At 36.0% G+C, this 8,401-nt stretch overlaps 1 long non-coding RNA gene across 1 annotated transcript in view; it reads right to left on the reverse strand.

Moving 5' to 3' along the window:
- Positions 1-3,455, reverse strand: part of LOC130852393 (uncharacterized) — a 46,857-nt gene extending 43,402 nt beyond the window's left edge. The window contains exon 1 of the long non-coding RNA XR_009053342.1: positions 3,392-3,455. This is a non-coding gene — a long non-coding RNA (uncharacterized LOC130852393). The remainder of the gene's footprint in view (positions 1-3,391) is intronic.
- Between the last annotated feature and the right edge of the window lie 4,946 nt (positions 3,456-8,401).

An 8,401-nucleotide genomic window follows, 5' to 3' on the forward strand; every position in this document is an offset into this window, starting at 1 on the left:
TGCTGTACACCTGAAACTAACACAATATGGTAAATCAATTATAGTTCAATTTTAAAAAAGCCACTGTAAAACCACAAATAGCAATCGATCATCTCTAACCATTAAAAGGATGCCCTTTTGCTTTGGCATCAACCAACTGGGATTACAATGCAATTGAAGAGAAACTTGGTTACTCCTGTGACATACAAAAATTTAAGATAACTACTAAAATTATGACTGATATTTTCTAGGATATACCAGAATTTTAGGAGCTCCATATAATTTCTAGAATGTGTATATTAATAACATTTACCCATATGATTCAGTCTAAGAAATTTTATCACCACTTATTTGACAATGCTTCCTATGTAATTTACCATACCAAACAAGCCTAATTAATTTAATATTCCTCTTTCTGAGATGGAGAGGGAATAAATAATTTGAGGTTTTCCAGGGACACTTTGGAAAACCTCAAAGTTAGGTAGAAGTCAAATGAACTTCTTTTGGAATTTGACCTTTGGGAAATTTGTCAAAAATATGGAAAAGTTTTAACCAGTGAAAATAAAAGATCTCAATGGCAAATACAGATCACTTAAAGAAACTCACAGTCTATTACCAAAAGCAGTTCAATATCTTAAGAAAACTTTGTCCTTTTAGAGAACCAAATTCAGATCTTTATGTTAAAAATTCATTTTTTTATATAAGTTCAATCTTATTGTAGCCAATCCTGACCATGCACAAAACTCAGTGTTCCTCCTCCACTAACCTTCCACAACTTTGTTTCCATATTAATCTGTCTCACTTTTTTTTTTCCATTCAGAAACAACCGGTTTAGGACAAAGTCACCTTTTCCCCTTTAACAAAATGCATTTTCATTCCTCGTACCTTCTTTGCTGAAAACACACATCTTATATCTTTGCATAATGAAATGTTTCCTTTATAATTCTTAATCTTAAAATCTTAATCTCTAATGAAAACCAAGAGGCAAGTCATTGTAAGCTCTCATTCCAGTATTTCCTGATTGACAAACTTATGCTTTAGTCTTCCTCTATTAAAGGTAGGTAAACTTAACTGTAAAGCAATTATACTTCAATAAAGATGTATTTAAAAAAAGTAAATATGTCAGGTGAAAACCAAATAAAATAAAATTACCCCCCCAAAAAAAGAAAAAAAGAAAAAAGTAGGTAAACTTAGACCTGCCCAGCAATTAATGTTCTAATATTTTATCCTATTTGAAATGACCCAGGTATTCAATGAATTCTCTTCATTTAACTTACTTTTGTTGCAAGTTATGAAAATGCAGAGAGACTTTTTTAAATAGGCATTCCCAAAACATAATTATTCCTAGAGAGTTTACCGAAAACTCTTAACTCATTTACCTCTATTTTATTTACTTAATATCTTCATCATATTGTTATTTTTCTTGCTGACAAGCTTTGTAATAGGAATAATAAGATCTTATTTGATTTCTAGTAAACCTAAGTACAATAAAAGTACTATACTTAATGTTGATGACTTTAAAGACATGTCTGTATTAATCAAATGAATAAGCTTAATCTAAATTTAATACTAGATATTAATTCAATACTGACTATTTCCTAGATCATGTGAATCCAAAATACATTCTGGCCAGGTTTTTTTTTTTTTTTGTATTTGAGTATTTATATAAGTGCTTAATTTCCTTTAAGTCAATTAAATAGAACTCTTTTACAAATTAATTATGGCAATGCCATACATCTATAACACGTGTACAAACAGACAAACAGGGACCTCATAGTTCTCATTCCCAAATTTCAGCCGTGAATCAGGTACAACAATGTAAAACCCATCAGTTACAAAAGAAGCTGGACTCAAGGTGGGTTTCTAGCAGATGGGACAAATCCTGTTTAGGTCACCTGTCTAGGTGGCTAACCCCTTTTTACTAATATTTATGGAAAAGACACTTCTATTTCTATTTGTAGCTTTGATCCTTTCCCCCATTTGAAATCAGTAAAAGTTTTAAATATCACAAAACTGATTTGGCTCTAAATGAAGAAACAGTACCCAACAAAATAAAATGAAAAACCCAGAGGACAGGGCTTCCTATGTGGCGCAGTGGTTAAGAATCCGCCTGCCAATGCAGAGGTCACGGGTTTGATCCCAGCTCCAGGAAGATCCCACATGCTGCGGAGCAACTAAGCCCGTGTGCCAAAAAAAAAAAAACCCAGAGGACAAACAGAAAATCCTAAATAGACCCTAAAGTTTGGTCTTGGGGTTTTACATATACTATCAACACAGGAGATCATAAATGACATAATTAACACATCAAGGGTAACAGTACATAGTATATGGGATCCCAAGATAACCCTGCCTAAACCCATTGTGGGGATCCTAATAGATACTGTGGTTACACATTGTTTCAATAAAATATCATTGTCTTACTGGGCATATACCCAGAGAAAACCATAATTCAAAAAGACACATGCACCCCAATGTTCATTGCAGCACTATTTACAATAGCCAAGTCATGGAAAAAACCTAAATGTCCATTAACAGATGAATGGATAAAGAAAATGTGGTATATATATACACAATGGAATATTACTCAGACTTAAAAAGGAATGAAATTGGGACATTTGCAGAGACATGGATGGACCTAGAGACTGTCATTCAGAGTTGAAGTCAGAAAGAGAAAAACAAATATCATATATTAACACATATATGCAGAATCTAGAAAAATGGTATAGATCAACTGGTTTGCAAGGCAGAAACAGAGACACAGATATAGAGAACAAACATATGGACACCCAGGGGGGAAAGTGGTTGGGGTGGGGGTGGGGATTGGGGTGGGATGAATTGGGAGACTGGGATTGCCATATATACATTACTAATAAGAAAAAAAAATCAAATTGCACACTAAATATATGCAGTTTATTGTATGTCAATTACATCTCAATAAGAAAAAGAAAAAAAAAGACATTTAAAAGTGTCTCTGATTTAGCAAATACAAATTAGATGTACTTACACTGTCATTTAATTGAAAAAAATATCATTGTTCTCTTACCCATGGGTTCATAGCTGTAATCAGATCACTTATCCAAAACGAGCCTCAGAGGGCTTTCTTTAGGAATAGTTGAAACATTACCCATTTTTAAAGACAGAAATTCAAGAAAAACAAAACACAATATGCACACACAAATGCTAGCCTCCAAAGAAACAAATGAAGCAGTTCACAAATCGAGTAAAAGTCCAACAACGCCTTCCTCTCTTCAACAGGGTACCTCACTCAACTACAAAACAAATTAGCTTATTCCTGAAAAAAAGCTCCAAACGGAGAGGAAATGCAACTCTTTCCTCTCTCCAGTGGAGTACCCCACTCAAATAACATTTGAGAGAAATAACATTCCCGGCTGTATACACCAGAGTGACTTACATTACTGCCCTCAGCTCTTGCTCCAACTGCCAATACTGGAGCAGCCGGTGCTGCTCTGGGGAATTCGAAGGGGAGGTTCTCAGGACAAGCGGTCCTGGCAACTGCTAGGGCCTTACCAGCGAGGCTCCTGGCTGGTTGCACCAAAACTTGTTTACCAAGTCCAAGGTCCTCTGGCTTGCCACATGACAGGCCAATAAATTGAGAGATGACTTGCTGGGGCAAGAAATAGCAACTTTATTTGGAAAGCCAGCAGACCAAGAAGATGGCAGACTTGTCTCTCAAAGAACCATCTTGCCTGAGTTAGAGTTCACACTCTTTTACTGAAAGGGGAGGGAGAAAAGCCAAACATTTCCTGTTTTCCATCAGCCTCCAGAGGAGATGTGTTAATTTCCTCCTCCCTGCAGTCACTCACAGGTGGGCCTGTGAGCTACACAAAGATATTTTAGTTTAATGCTCTTTACCTGGGAGGCAGGGTTCCCAGGGATGGGCTATTATGTATAATTTATGCTTATAGGCAACAACCCTTTAGTGATTCGCTTGTAATAGAATATAAAGCTTCTTCCCTATTACAACACAGCAATAGATAATTGAATCACCTGGCTATCTAAAGTGACAACACAATTGGCATGACCATTTGTGATCCATTCCCTTATGTGAGTGGGGACAGGAGGCAGGACTGTTGCATAATTTTTTTTGCCCAATTAATAATTGAATTTGTGATACTGGAGTGGCTCAAACTACACTATAGAATCATAGAATTAGGGAGTTGGAGAGTCCTCACAAAGTATATTTTCAAACTCTTCACTTTGAAAATTAAAAAAAAAAAAAAAAAAATGGAGTCCAGAAAAGTTAAGCTGGGAATAGAATCCAAGTCTTGTGATCTTTTAGTATCTGTAGCAAGTTGACTCCAGTGATCTTCAACACTTTCAGGGAAGTGGATCACTGCTAACATCTGGAACACAGTAAATGCTATGTTAATGTGAATTATTTGTTTTCATTATCACACTTTTTCTGCTAATGTTAATGTAAAGCCTCCAGATTCTTACTATGTCCTCTGATATAGTATCATCTATATCACATATATCCATATCAGAGTGAATAGCATATAGTGATAATTAAGTCTTTGAGAAGAGAAAGATGAGGTGAAGGGCTTATGTAAAGTCAAATAGCTATTGAGTGAAAGAGAAGGAATTATGTTTGTAAGTTGTTTATTGATGGGGTTCAAGAAGAACCCAGTAAATGACATACCATGTTACAGCTCAAGTTCTAAGCCAATTCAGAAAAATAAGAAAAAATAAAAAGGGACAAAGCAAATGAGAGCCCCAAATATTGCCTTTACTGCAGATAAGTATGATATCTGACACGTGGCTCATATGGAAGGACAAGTGGGCTTTCTATTACTGGCTTTTAGAGTGACATAGCCCAAAGGGTGGCATTACATGTGGTTCCCTCAAAACACCCCACCTTGAAATGGAAAAGAAATATGAACTGGAATAATTGGAGTTTAGAAAATTCATCAACAAGAAATATATAACTGGCTAATCAGGAAGAATTAATCTTCTTTAACACACATCCCTCCTTTAATAACATTTGGCCACACTACACATCTTACGTGCCGCTGTTAGAGATGAAATATTTGGCTGAATAAGGCATTAGTGTGACTTATTGAAAATATATCTTATGCGCTTATTGTATTTTCTTATTTGAACTAATATGATAGAAAAAGTGTTTGAAGCAGTATATTTCTCAGCTATTAATTTGACATTTTCCTCCTTGACTTAAAGAAACAAAAATGTTAATATCTAAAAATACATAGTCAATTTCAATGTACATAAATTAGTAATCAATAGATCTTGCTAAGGAATCCTGAGCCTACAAGGTGAGAACAACCAAGAACTCTAAAAAAAGTGATTGAAATAGAAAATGAGAGGTATAAGGGAAAAAACAGAATGGTTTAAAGAATGTTGGCACAGGCAGAAGTAAGTGATCTGATGGAAATTAAGAGTAAAATATTTTCCACTGCAACAGCTCTTTATTAATAAAGTGAGTTAGTAAAAGGAAATGAAAGAATGTTGCTAAAACTCAGTACAGATGCTGAAATTCAGCATTTAAAACCAAACCAAACCAAAACCAAAAACCCATGTAGGTGCCAGTAACTATGTTTGGTCTTTGAGGAAGAGATCATGTAATTACAATTTGTTCATCATATCGAAGGGGGAAAAAATCTATGCATGTCATGTAATAGTTGTAGCAGATGTGTTCGTTGGCTACCCTATAGCCTTCTGCACCCTCCATTTCCTTTGCCTGCCTCCCATATAGAGGCTGAAAAAAATCATATCTTCAACTTAGTCTTCCTTCCATGTCACTCGCCTATTAACCCTGCCATGCTAATAACATGTAGGGGGTCTTCTAGGGGCCTTTGGAAGGATTTTTCCCTTCCCCATAAGAAAGAGATACTCAAGGAGCAACCCACTGTCCAGTACCACCCCTGAGACATAGCCAGCTTGTAGACATAGTGCAGGAGAGCAGTATGGCCAAGACCAAAACTGAATCCAAATTTTTGAGAGACTGAGTCAATGCCAGCAACCACCTATTTCTAGAAGTCTTGTTATGCAAGATACTGTCGGTCAGGTTTTCTATTATTTGAAGCTGCAAACATTCCTAATTATCCCTAAAGATGGAGGCCACACTTTAGATAGCAATCTATCTCCTCATCTGAATTCCATCATGATTTTTCTCTAGCAATTTACAGTTTCAAAATGTAAGTAGTCATAATAATTCATTTTCCACTGATCAAAATGTTATAGGACATGGCAAAAAAGGAATGAAAAATTGGGGCAGATGATGACGGAAAAGACCAGAGTATATTATGTGTCAGGACTGGCTCAGACCTCAACTTAACTCCCTCTAGCTGTGTGATCTCATCCAAAAAATAGGATAATGAGTCATTTACCTCATAGAATTTTTGTGAGAATTACATGTGATATTTGTAAATTGCTTACTGCTGTGCCTGGAAGGTGAAGATGATTATAGCCTGCTTTTATTATATACTCCTGAGTTAATTTGCAAACTAAATGTTCAGTTTTATAGTCATCTTTTTGATATCACCTTGCACTTTTCCAGCTTTTCAGGAAATCTTTATTTACTTCTCAAATATACTCATTTTTCCTTTTTGACAAAATTCCTATTGATGCTTAAGCTTTTCCTCAGTAGTTATTCCAATCCTTTAGCTATTATGCACAAACAAAACATTGTACTCCTCTTACCAACTGTCTCCCTCATTCACCTAGCTAGGATGTGGCCAAAATGAAGGTACTGCAAGGGAAGGTGAGGGAAGGGAAGAGCATGGAAATAAATTAACTGGAGACAAGTACTTAGCCCAACACATGTAAAATCAATGTCAGAGAAATTTCACCTGGCTGGGATAGGGGACTAGCACAGACCTTAAGGTGGCACTGATGCTCTCATGCATACACACAGAAAGCCAAAACAGAACAAAAATAATGACGAAACAAGAAAGCCTTGGGTAATAGCAAAAATCTGCTTGCAAGTTTACTAAAGAGTCATTAGGTGCTTAAAGAACTAAAAGTAGAATTACCATATGACCCAGCAACCCCACCCCTGGGCGTATACTCAGAGAAAACCATAATTCAAAAAGACACATGCACCTCAATGTTCACTGAAACACTATTTACAATAGCCAGGTCATGGAAGCAACCTAAATGTCCATCAACAGATGAATGGATAAAGAAGATGTACATATATACAACGGAATATTACTCAGTCATAAAAAAGAACGAAATTGGGTCATTTGTAGGGACGTGGATGGACCTAGAGAGTGTCATACAGAGTGAAGTAAGTCAGAAAGAGAAAAACAAATATCATATTTTAACGCATATATGTGAAATCTAGAAAAATGGTATAGATGAACCAGTCTGCAAGGCAGAAATGGAGAAATAGGCATAGAGAACAAATGTATGGACACCAAGGGAGGAAGGGGTGTGGGATGAATTGGGACATTGGGATTGACATATGTACACTAATATGTATAAAATAGATAGCTAATGAGAACCTGCTGTACAGCACAGGGAACTCTACTGCACTTTGCTGTATAGTAGAAACTAACACAACATTGTAAAACAACTATACCCCAATTAAAAAAAAAGAAGTCATTACAATGATTGTTTAAATGGATAAGAGAAGGGACATGGGGGAATGGGATGGGGTGGGAAACAAGACTTACTTAAGCTACCAATTTTGTCACTTCAGTAGCAGATAACCAGATTTTTCTTTAAAAGGCATGATTTCCCTTTTCTCCAGCCACTTTGTTATGGCGAGCTACCAAAGTATGGTTACCTCCAAGTTGGCGAGAAATGAAAGCATTAGTCATTAGCTAAGTTTCTCCTTTTTTACTTTGGACATAGAAGCATCAGAAAGATAAATTAAACACCCCTTTTAAAAGGGCAAACTCTAGCTTGAGAAGATTTTTATTATAGGGTTGAGAGCTTCTTGCACAAATTGATTTAGGGAGGCATTATAAATGGAATAATGAAAGCAAGTGGCCCATAGTTTTGGATCAGTCTTTAAAAACACATAAAAGGGGAATTTAAAACTGTCAGTTTGTACCATGGTACATACTTCTAAATTTTGCTTAAATAATATACTCTCTACTTGAATCTCGCATAAACCTTAGAACTCAGCATTTCTAAAGGTGGACTCATCTCTAGCTGTCCAATCCTGTCCCCTGTCTCAACGGTTGGCACTATCATCCACAAAGAGGTTATTTTTGATCATTTTTTCCTTTCACCATTCATAGCCAATCAGCTACTTCTTGACAATGATTTTCTCTTGAATCTCTTGTCCTTCCATCACCATTGCTGGTTTAATTATTCAAGCATGTGATTACCCACCTAGATTATCTCAGCTGGTGTCCAGGCTTCATCTTCACTCTTTCTGCTCTACCTACTCAGTGCAGTAAGATCTTTAAAGTGGAAATATGATATATGGTAT

This window comes from Hippopotamus amphibius, chromosome 4 (genome assembly GCF_030028045.1).
Source record: "Hippopotamus amphibius kiboko isolate mHipAmp2 chromosome 4, mHipAmp2.hap2, whole genome shotgun sequence".
NCBI lineage: Eukaryota > Metazoa > Chordata > Mammalia > Artiodactyla > Hippopotamidae > Hippopotamus > Hippopotamus amphibius.